Genomic DNA, 12,526 nt, shown 5'->3' with positions numbered 1-12,526 from the left:
ATGATTATGTAGTGTACCCACGTGGCAGTGTGGGGTATCAGCGTACATCTGGAGAAATGTAATTTGTCGTGGGAATGCTGCTATCCTTCGAAGTTCTCCAGATATATCGAGTTGCCGGCTATCCAGGTTGGTCTGGTAATTAACGGCGTCATACATGGAGAGAGCATTGTACATGACACCTCTGGAATTGATGAGTTCCTGAACACCTTGCCTGGACCACAGCAGATGGGTGTTATACGCAGAAGCATCAATAGTAACAGCATGATGGATACTGATTGACCGAATCGTATTAACGGTATACATGGCAGATATAACAAAGGGTTCCCGTTGCTTCTGTCCAAACCTAGATGCCATAATCATAACGCGTGTCTGTGGGGGACTTGGTGAAACGGAAAGTGACTCTTGAAGTAACTCAAAAACAAATCGTTGGTCTTGAGGTAAAATATTGAAATTTGAAAGATCGTGAAAAGAGTTCTTTTGAATAGATGCGCGGTTATTGTCTTTACGAGGCAAGTTGCTCAATCGATGAATGAATGCATTCCTCACGCGATGAAAATAATCCAGTGTCTCTTCTGGAGTAATACTTTGATACCTATCTGCAGTCGGAACAGGGCACACGGTTAATCGCCATCCTTGTGTATATCCAATGTGCATTCCCAATGTACTGCGAAGGGACTTCAGACTGTTAGCATTGTACGTTCGCACATCTATATGCTTCTTCAGAATGTGGTATACCGGTTGAATACTGGTCCGGTTAACATTGAACAACAAATATGGTACTGGTGATATGATGCCGATGAGAGAGTCCATTTCTACTACAACCCCGTCAATGTCATATTTGTAATCAAGATACACCAATTGTTCCAATGTTGTTGCGTTGGTAGATTGCGTATTCAAGTAGACATTCTCACTCGTCAAGAAATCCCTGATATTTTCATACTGTTCGACTTCATGGACAAATTGCGTGATGTTTTCCTTCGCAACGTCGATGAGGTTCTTTCTTTCCGCCATCACTGTAATTTTAGTACAAGAAAGGATACGACAACATGTCAACATTACCACGCACACCAAAATACATGTCATAGAATAACAAACAACAATGGGTTTATCAAGCCAATTCTCCGAAATTAATAAAACAAGTTAACTTTGTGATAAAATATACAAAGAAAAAAAAGGAGAACGTAGGTGGAAATGATGACATGCTGTGGATTTGGTGGCTATATTACGGACTTTTCGATTGGCACGTTCACTGGTCGAATGCGACTAAAGCAGGGTTGACGAGGCACGCAGATCCATATTTCTACCTTTTCAATTTATTTCTCACAAAAGCGTACTGAGCTCAGTGATATCATCTTCATAGTTTTAATTGCAAGATCATAATCATTCTGAATCTATAGACTTTTGGAGGAAATAAACTTCCCATATATCAGCGGTGTTTGAGACAATGATAAATTCATGTTATTATATGACGCAATTCGGCCTACATCACGTGCAAGGTGTAAAAGAAATTCTCTTGCTGCAACAAATTGCCAATGCAGAAATAAACTGTGTTCATTTTATGGAGTATTCTGCACAAGATTTGTATTAAGGGAAATCACAGACAAGAGAATATAGTTTTAGAGAACTTATGAATCCACTGCTGTCCTATTGCATGTCTTGCAAAAATCAAGTCAATTGTATCCATTGTACGACTTGTAATTTGGTGTTTTGTATAGAGCTCACTTGATGAATAGAAAGGTGTGATCTCGATTAGTGACCATGCTTTAGAGCATTACGTCTTTTTGTATGTATATCAGGTTCGAAAAGAAACGTCTTAACACGTCTTTTTGACTCAAACAAACAAAGAGAATGGACGTCATTTTGACTCTTTTTAAGTCGCAACAGTTAAAAAAGTAGTATTTGATTACAAGATCCAGTGAAGCTGTAGGTATACAGGTACAGACATGACTTTGTATATCGAAGCTTCCCTACTCCTAAAGTACTAACGCTATACCTATGTCGACAACCTATTTATCGTTATAGACTGGTTGTATGACTTTTTTGCATACGGACAAAAAAGTGGTAATGCTCTAAAGAATGGTCACTAATCTAGGTCATAAAAAGCATAAAATGTGTTTACGACGTGATTGTGACGAGACATCTTGTCTTCAAAATAGTAAGTTACACGCCATTGAGAAATCTTAATATGACCACGTAGACATCAAAAAGACGTCACTTAGATTTAATACTATGGGTGTTAAATTTAACACCGATCAAGTGTTAATATAGGACCACATCCACAGGTGTAGAAAATATATTGTAATGGTGTTGAAAAGTGTTCACCTGGCACTTCTAGGTGTTAATTTGACACTGTATCTTGTGATATTTTGACAATGCACTGGTGTTAATTCAATAATGACACTGCATGGTATTGATTTTATATTGTTGGTGTTAATATCAATGGTACAACACCCGTCCAGCTTCAATAGGAGACCACACCAACTGGTGTTACTGTGGTGTAAATGTGTTTACACATTTTTTCAAAAATCAAGTATTTTATTGGAAAATTCTTGATTGTCTTGTTTAAGTTCAAAATCAACAAGATGTGCAGTTACTGAGAAACTCTTCAAAAAACAGTTTTATATTTTGAAATGACACCCGAAGGTGTTGATTTACCGCCATAAATGAGCACCGAAAATTTAACACCAGCTTGGTATTTCATATTTAGCACCGGATTTTTTTGCAGTGCAGTTTTCTACAACCCCTTTCATTGGCAAAGTAGTGTAATCAGGTTTTTCTTAGGGCCCCTTTTAATTTGTTGATAATCCTTTGCACACTCTTCACTTTCCAACTCTAATAACTTTTGAAACAGATATGCTACTGCTTTGAAAGTTCACATCTATTATCAAAAGAATGTGTTTATCAAGCATGCTCAATTTCAGCTTAATCTGATAATCCCTTCAGTTTTGTTGCTACAATAATTTACATCAAGGTTTTTGTCCCATTCATGGCACGGGTAGCACGGCTTAGTAAAGATTAACGAAAATACGTTTTGACGTCATTTTAAGACGTTGAAATGACGTTCATTTCTTTGTTTATTTACGTCACAAAGACGAAAATTATTTATGACGTGTTCTTGCAGTCGCAAATGTGACGACGTTTTTACGTCTTCCATTTGAGCAAAAACATGGCAAACTGTCGAAAATTTACGACGTCTTAAGTAAATATAATGTCATCATTAAGTCGCAAAAAAAGACTAAGATATCTAGTCATCAATTTGTACAAATTTTACTTCATCTTCTATCGGCCGTGATCTGGCAAAACAATACTTTCGTTTGAGGCGATTTCGAGATACGTTTAAAGTTTAAGCCTGCCGTTTACATAGGGTGATTTATATAGATTAAAATTGTCTTCTATAACAAAGTGGGGTTACTCATGTTTGTTCTAAATCAATATACCTGCTCATTTTCATATTGTGTTTAGAGAACTTTTAGAGTTTTCAAAAAATACTGCTAGATTAATGATCTAGTAAAACTGCATAACTACCAAGATATACGTAGTTCTGCCAGATAAATGCGTCATGAATTCGTCGCTTATATCACGTTATTGATATGTCGCAAAACCAATGGAAAAGTGACATGATTAATAAAGCGGTCCGATGACATAAGTAAAATGTAAAATTAATGTAAATCTAATGTCATAAATATATCAATAATTATATGATATGATATATACGTTGCAAAAAAAATGTGTCATTAATGCATCAACAAACTATCACTTCATTAGACATCACAAAGCTAATGTACAATATACGTCAAAAGTGGGCAGGGATAACATGGAGTGATTACATCATCTTAGCTAATTACATTGCAAAAAATAATTAAAATCATATCATTTTATTGTCTCATTATGACGTACGACATTTGACCAATAGTAACCGAAAAAAGACGTCTTTTTAACGTCAATCCACTATCAGAGTTGTCTCGAGAACTGACTTCTCAGACCACTCGAAATGTTCTTTTTAATAATAATGATAATAATAATAATAATAATAATATGAACACTTGTAATGCGCCTGTATCCATCATGAATAGATGCTCATGGCGCAGAAAGAGAGGCAGAGAAAAAAAACCAGTGAAAAGGAGGTATGAGAAAAGGAATAAAGGAAATGTTTACAAAAAAGCTTGTCTAAAAACCAGGTTTTAAGTGAGATCTTAAATTCACTTAGAGAGGACAGATTTCGAATGTTTTGTGGGAGTCTATACTATAGGAATGGACCAGCATACAGAAATGATCGATCACCCCAAGAATTATGAGTTTGTGGTACGGCAAGTAGAGATGAGTTTGAAGACCTAAGGCGCCTGGAAAGATTGTAAGGGGTAATCAAACTACCTAGTGAGGAGCAGTTCCATGTAATGAATGAAAAACAAATAGCAGTAACTTGAACATGATTCAATAATGAATGAGCAGCCAGTGTAAAGAGATAAGTAAGGTTGTTACATGTTTTCTTGTAGGTGACAATGAAACTAAGAGGGCAGCATGATTTTGAAGCTTTTGAAGGCGGTCTAATTGTAATTTTGATGTCTTATAGAGTAGAGCATTACAGAAATCCAAACGAGAAGTAATAAGTGCATGCACTATCTTTTCTGTACTAGACTGAGTGAGTTACTTTCTCATTTTTAAATCACCAATATATCCGCAACCAAATAACTCATCATTTTATAAGAAATAACCCCCTTGTAGAGCCCACTAATGTCAAAATCGCCCACTAATGTCAAAACAACCACTAATGTCATAACACGTCGACGACAAATGTCAAAACAACCACTAATGTCATAACGCGTCGACGACAAATGTCAAAACAACCACTAATGTCATAACGCGTCGACGACAAATGTCAAAACAACCACTAATGTCATAACACGTCGACGACAAATGTCAAAATCGGATCAACCACTAATGTCATAACACGTCGACGACAAATGTCAAAATTTCCATTTTCACTGCAAATGTCATAACACGTCGACGACAAATGTCAAAATCGGATTAACCACTAATGTCATAACACGTCGACGACAAATGTCAAAGTTTCCCAATTTTCTGCAAAATGTCATGACGCGTCACAAGGGCGGATCGAGGAATTCCATAAAGGGGAGGCGCCTTTACAAAATCAAAGGCTGGCGTGACCCTCGGCCCCCTCCCCCCCTCCCATTTTCTTATTTTTATTTCTGTTGTCTTGACAAAATAGAGAGAGGGGGCTCTAAAGGGGGATGCGTCCCCTCTAAATCCGCGATTGCGTCAACCACAAATATCAATATTGGATTAACCACAAATGTCATAACACGTCGACCACAAATGTCATAACGCGACACAGGGGCGGATCCATGAATTCCGTAAAGGGGGGGGGGGGGCCTTTACAAATGCAAAGGCTTGCGCGACCCCCTTTTCTTTTTGTTTCTGTTAGTGAGGGTGCACGAGAGGGGGAAGCGCCCCCTCTCGATCCATCATTGCGTCAACCACATAAAATTATGGACAAACTCATTGCTTGCATTACAGGGGCGAATCCAGGAATTTTGTAAAGGGGAGGCGTCTTTACAAAGTCAAAGGTTGGCGCGACCTTACCCCCTCCCCATTTTCTTGTGTTGACGAAATAAAGAGAGGGGCACTAAAGGGGGATGCACCCCTCTCAATCCGCGATTGCGTCAACCACAAGTCAAAATCGGGGATTAACCACAAATGCAATAACACGTCGACCACAAATGTCATAACGCGTCACGGGGGGGGGGGGGATCCAGGAATTCCGTAAAGGGGGGGGGGCGCCTTTACAAAATCAAAGGCTGACGCGACACGTCCCCCCCCCCCAATTTTTTTCTGTTGTTTTAACCTAATAATTACAGTGAGGGTGCACCAGAGGGGGATGCGCCCCCTCTCGTCGACCCATCATTGCGTCAACCAGAAATATCAAAACTCATTGCTTGTATTACGGGGGCGGATCCAGGAATTCCGTAAAGGGGAGGCGGCTTTACAAAATAAAAGGCTGGCGCGACCTTCGCCCCCACCCCCATTTTCTTATTTTTATTTCTGTTGTGTTGAAAAAAAAAATAAAGAGAGGGGGCACTAAAGGGGGATGCGCCCCTCTAAATCCGAGATTGCGTCAAGCACAAATATCAGTATTGGATTAACCACAAATGTCATAACGCAACACAGGGGCGGATCCAGGAATTCCGTAGGGGGGGGGGGGGAGGGGGCGCCTGTACAAAATCAAACGCTGGCGCGACTCCCCTTTTCTTATTTTTGTTTCTGTTGGTTTAACCTAATATAGTAAGGGTGCACGAGAGGGGGAAGCGCCCCATCGCGATCCATCATTGCTTCAACCACATAATACAATGGAAAAGCTCATTGCTTGCATTCCAGGGGCGGATCCGGAAATTTTGTAAAGGGGAGGCGTCTTTACAAAGTCAAAGACTGGCGCGACCTTCCCCCTCCCCATTTTCTTCTTTTTAGTTCTGTTGTATTGACCAAATAAAGAGATGGGCAATAAAGGGGGATGCGCCCCCTCTAATTCCACGATTGCATCAACAACAAGTCAAAATCGGGCATTAATCACAAATGGAAACACGTCGACCACAAAATGTCATAACGCGTTACAGGGGTGGATCCAGGAATTCCGTACGGGGGGGGGGGGGCGCCTTTACAAGATCAAAGGCTGGCGTGACACTCCCCCCCCCCCCCCCATTTCTTATTTTTATTTCTGTTGTTTTTAACCTAATAATTATAGTCAGGGTGCACCAAAGGGGATGCGCCCCCTCTCGATCCATCATTGCGTCAACCACAAATGACTAAACTCATTGCTCTCATTACAGGGGCGGATCCAGGAATTTCGTAAAGGGGAGGCGTCTTTACAAAGTCAAAGTCTGGTGCGACCCTCCTCCCTCACCCATTTCGTTCTTTTTATTTCTGTTGTCTTGATGAAATAAAGAGAGGAGGCACTGAAGGGAGATGCGCCCCCTCTCAATCCGCGATTGCGTCAACCGAAAATGTCAAAATCGGAGATTAACCATAAATGTCATAACACGTCGACCACATACAAATGTCAAAATTTTCAAACTAATTGCAAATGTCATAATGCGTCAGAGGGGTGGATCCAGGAATTCCGTAAAGGGGATGGCCGCCTTTAAAAAATCAAAGGCTTTTAACAAAATATAGTGAGGGGGCACCAGAGGGGGACGCGACCCCTCTCGTTCCATGCTTGATTGCGTCAACCACAAAAATCAAAACTCATTGCTTGCATTACAGGGGCGGATCCAGGAATTCCGTAAAGGGGAGTCACCTTTACAAAATCAAAGGCTGGCGAGACCCCACCCCATTTTCTTATATTTATTTCTGTTGCGTTAACAAAACATAGCGAGGGGGCACCAGAGGGGGATGCGCCCCCTCTCGATCAGCGTTTACGCCAACCGCAAATGTCAAAATTGGATTAACCACAAAATGTCATAAGACGTCGACCACAAAAATGTCGAAATTTCCAGATGTACTGCAAATGTCATAACGCGTCACAGGGGCGGATCCAGGAGTTTCGTAAAGGGGAGCCACCTTTACAAAATTAGAACAGCCGCACCCCCTCTTTTTTTTCTTTTTATTTCTGTTGTTTAAAAAATGAAAGAAGGCAGCAGAGACGAATGGGCCCCCTTTCGATCCGCGATTGCACTATAGGGGCGGGTCCAGGAATTCCGTAAAGGGGAGACGCCATTAAAAAAATCAAATGCCTGCGCAAGCCACCTCTCCTTTTTCTTAATTCAATTTCTTTCGTGTTTACAAAAGTAGAGACGGGGAGGGGGTATACCGCCCCCCTCTCGACCCGCGACTGCGTCAACCACAAGTTTTTGGCAAATCTCGTTGTTTGCATTGCATGGGGCGGAACCAGGAATTCCGTAAAGGGGAGGCCCCTTTACAAAATTAAAGATTGCCGCACCCCCATTCTTTTTTTTTCTTTTTTTAACGTTTAAACAAAAGAAATAAAAAGAAAAATAAGGGGGAGGGGGATTTCGCAAGCATTTCATTTTGAAAAGACGTCTCCCCTTTGCGCTTTAAGGAATTCTTGGACCTGCCCCCGTAATGCAAGCAATGAGTTTTGACATTTGTGGTTGACGTACGCGATTGCGGATCGAGGGGGGAGGGGAGCATCCCCCTCTGGTACCCCCTCTCTATTTTTTGTTTTTGTTTTGTTTTTGTTGGGAAAACAACAGAAATGAAATAAAAAAAAAGGGGGATGCGGCATAACGCGTTACAGGGGCGGATCAAGGAGTTTCGTAAAGGGGGGGGGGCGTCTTTACAAAACTAGAACTGCCGCACCCCAACCCTCCATTTTTTTCCATTTTTCTATTGTTTTAACTAAAGAAAAAGAAAGAGAGGAGAGCGCCAGAGGGGGATGCTCTCCCTTCTCGATCCGCGATTCGGTCAACCACAAAATGTCAAAACTCATTTTTGCTTGCATGATAGGGGCGGATACAGGAATTCCGTAAAGGGGAGGCGCCCTTACAAAATCAAAGCTGCTGCATCGTTTGCATTACAGGGGTGGATCCAGGAATTCCGTAAAAGGTAGACACCTGTACAAAATTAAAGGCTTCCACCCCCCCCCATTTTATTTATTTTTGTTGTTTTAACAAAAAAAAAGGGGGGGGCACCAGAGATGTACCAGTCCCCTCCCAATCCATGATTGCGTCAACCACTTAATGTCAAAACTCATTGCTTGCATTAAGGGCGGATCCAGGAATTCAGTAAACGGGAGGCGCCTTTACAAGTTATAATGGCTGCCGCACCCCCATATTTCATTATTGTTTTAAAAAAAGAGAGGTGGCATCAGAGGGGGATGCGCCTCCTTCTCGATCCGCGATTGCGTTAACCATAATATCAAAACTAATTTCTTACCGTACAGGGACGGATCCAGGAATTCCGTAAAGGGGAAGCGCCTTTACAAAATTTAAATCTGCCGCACCCCCCTATTTTTTCTTTTAATTTTTCTATTGTTAAAAAAAAAATGAAGGAGTCACTATAGAGGTATGAGCCCCCTCTCGATCCGCGATTGGGTTAACACAAAATGTCAACATTCATTGCTTGCATTAGAGGGGCGGTCCAAATTCCGTAAAGGAGAGACGCGTTTATAAAATCAAAAAGTTGCGCAAACTGCCTCGCCTTTTTTTTTTTTTAATTTCTTTTATGTTAACAAAAATAGAGACGGGGAGGGGGTACCGTGTCCCCCTCTAGATCCGCGACTGCGTCAACCACAAGTTAATGGCAAAATCCATTGTTTGCATTACAGGGGGCGGAACCAGGAATTCCGTAAAGTGATGGAGGCTCCTTTACACAATTAAAGACTGCCGCTTTAACTGTCGTTTAAACAAAAGAAATAAAACGATATTGATAAGGGGGAGGGGGATTGCGTCAACCTTTCATTTTGAGAAGACGTCTCCCCTTTACGCTTTACGGAATTCCTGGACCCGCTCCTGTAATACAAGCAATGAGCAAGCATTTCTGTTGTTGTTAAAACAACAGAAATGAAAAAATAGGGGTGCGGCAGGTTTTAAATTTGTCAAGGCTCCTTCCCTTTACAGAATTCCTGGATCCGCCCCTGTAATGCAAGCAATGAGTTTTGACATTTTGTGGTTGACGCAATCGCGGATCGAGACGGGCGCATCCCCCTCTGATGCCCCCTCTATTTTTTTTTCTTCAAAACAACATAAATGATAAAAAGATGGGGTGATGCGTCAGGCTTTAATTATGCAAAGGTGCACCCCCTCCCCTTTACGGAATTCCTGGACCCGCCCCTGTAATGGAAGCAATGAGTTTGGTCATTGTGGTTGACGCAATCATGGATCGAGAGGGGGCGCATCCCCCATGGTGCCCCCTCTATATATTTTGTTAAAACAAGAGAAAATGAAAAGAAGAAAATGGGGCGGTGTCGCGTGAGCCTTTGATTTTGTAAAGGCGCCTCCCCTTCACGGAATTCCCGGATACGCCCCTGTAATGCAAGCAATGAGTTTTGACATTTTGTGGTTGACGCAATCGCGGATCGAGACGGGCGCATCCCCCTCTGATGCCCCCTCTATTTTTTTTTTCTTCAAAACAACATGAATGATAAAAAGATGGGGTGATGCGTCAGGCTTTAATTATGCAAAGGTGCACCCCCTCCCCTTTACGGAATTCCTGGACCCGCCCCTGTAATGGAAGCAATGAGTTTGGTCATTGTGGTTGACGCAATCACGGATTGAGAGGGGGGGGGGGCATCCCCCATGGTGCCCCCTCTATATATTTTGTTAAAACAAGAGAAAATGAAAAGAAGAAAATGGGGCGGTGTCGCGTGAGCCTTTGATTTTGTAAAGGCGCCTCCCCTTCACGGAATTCCCGGATACGCCCCTGTCATGCAAGCAAAGAGTTTGGTCATTTATTTGTGGTTGACGCAATCATGGATAGAGATGGGGCGCATCCCCCATGGTGCCCCTCTATATATTTTGTTAAAACAAGAGAAAATGAAAAGAAGAAAATGGGGTGGTGTCGCGTGAGCCTTTGATTTTGTAAAGGCGCCTCCCCTTCACGGAATTCCTGGATACGCCCCTGTAATGTAAGCAATGGGTTTAGTCATTTGTGGTTGACGCAATCCTGGATCGAGAGGGGGCGCATCCCCCATGGTGCCCGAAAAGAAGAAAATGGGGTGGTGTCTCGCGAGCCTTTGATTTTGTAAAGGCACCTCCCCTTCACGGAATTCCTGGATACGTTCCTGTAATGCAAGCAATGAGTTTTTCCATTTGTGGTTGACGCAATGGTGGATCGAGAGGGGGCGCTTCCCCCTCTGGTGCACCCTCACTATATCAGGTTAAAACAACAGAAAAAAAAAATAAGAAAAGGGGGTCGCGCCAGCCCCCTCCCCCCTTTATGGAATTACTTGATCCGCCCATGTGACGCGTTATGACATTATTTTGTGTTCGAAGTGTTATGACATTTGTGGTTAATCCAATATTGACATTTGCGGTTGAGGCAATCGCGGATTTAGAGGAGGCGCACCCCCCTTAGTGCCCCTGTCTTTATTTTGTCAACAGAACACAAATAAAAAGAAGAAAAGTAAGGAGGGTCGCGCCAGCCTTTCATTTTGTAAAGGCGCCCCTCCCCTTTGTGGAATTCCTGGATCCGCCCCTGTAATGCAAGCAATGAGTTTTTCCATTTGTGGTTGACGCAATGATGGATCGAGAGGGGCCGCATCCCCCTCTGGTGCACCCTCACTATAATTATTCGGTTAAAACAACAGAAAAAAAATAAGGAATTGGGGGGGGGGGTGGGGACAGAGTGTCGCGCCAGCCTTTGAAATTGTAAAGGCGCCCCCCCCCCCTTTCCGGAATTCTTGCATCAGCCCCTGTGACGCGATATGACATTTGTGGTCGACGTGTTATGACATTTGTGGTTAATTCCCGATTTTGACTTTTGGTTGACGCAATCGCGGATTATGAGGGGGCGCATCCCCCTTCAGTGCCCCTCTCTTTATTTTGTCAACACAACAGAAATAAGAAGAAAATGGGAGAGGGGGGAAGGTCACGCCAGCCCTTGACTTTCTTGTGAAGACGTACGCCTCCCCTTTACAAAATTCCTGGATCCCCCCCCCCCATAATTTCAAGCAATGAGTTTTCGAGAGGGGGGGGGGGGGGCTTCTCTCTCTGGTGCACCCTCACTATAGTATGTTAAACCAACGGAAACAAAAATAAGAAAAGGGGGGTCGTGCCAGCCTTTGATTTTGTAAAGCCTTCCCCCTTTTTTTATGGAATTCCTGAATCCGCCCCTGTGACGCAATCGCGGATTTAGAGGAGGTGCACCCCCCCCCCTCCTAAGTGCCCCCTCTCTTTATTTCGTCAACACAACAGAAATAAAAAGAAGAAAAGGGGGAGGGTCGGGCCAGCCTTTCATTTTGTAAAGGCGCCCCTCCCCTTTACGGAATTCCTGGATCCGCCCCCGTAATGCAAGCAATGAGTTTTGATATTTGTGGTTGACGCAATCATGATTCGAGAGGGGGCTCTTCCACCTCTGGCTCACTCTCACTATAGTATGTTAAAACAACAGAAATAAAGATGAAAATTGGGGGGGGGGGGTGTCACGCCAGCCTTTGATTTTTTAAGGCGCCCCTCCGCTTTACGGAATTCCTGGATCCACCCCCTGTGACGCGTTATGGCATTTGCAGTTAGTTTGAAAATTTTGACACCTGTGGTCGACGCGTTATGACATTTGTAGTTAATCCCCGATTTTGACATTTGCGGTTGACGCAATCGCGGATTGAGAGGGGGCGCATCCCCCATTAGTGCCCAATCTCTTTATTTCGTCAACACGACAGAAATAAAAAGAAGAAAATAGGGGAGGGGAGGGTCGCGCAAGACTTTTACTTTGCAAAGACGCCTCCCCTTAACGAAATTCCTGGATCAGCCCCTGTAATGCAAGCAATGAGTTTGGTCATTTGTGCTTGACGCAATGATGGATCAGGAGGGGGCGCATCCCCCTCTGGTGCCCCCTT

Source organism: Diadema setosum, chromosome 9 (assembly GCF_964275005.1).
Source record: "Diadema setosum chromosome 9, eeDiaSeto1, whole genome shotgun sequence".
Lineage (NCBI taxonomy): Eukaryota > Metazoa > Echinodermata > Echinoidea > Diadematoida > Diadematidae > Diadema > Diadema setosum.
This window is presented reverse-complemented; position numbering follows the sequence as displayed.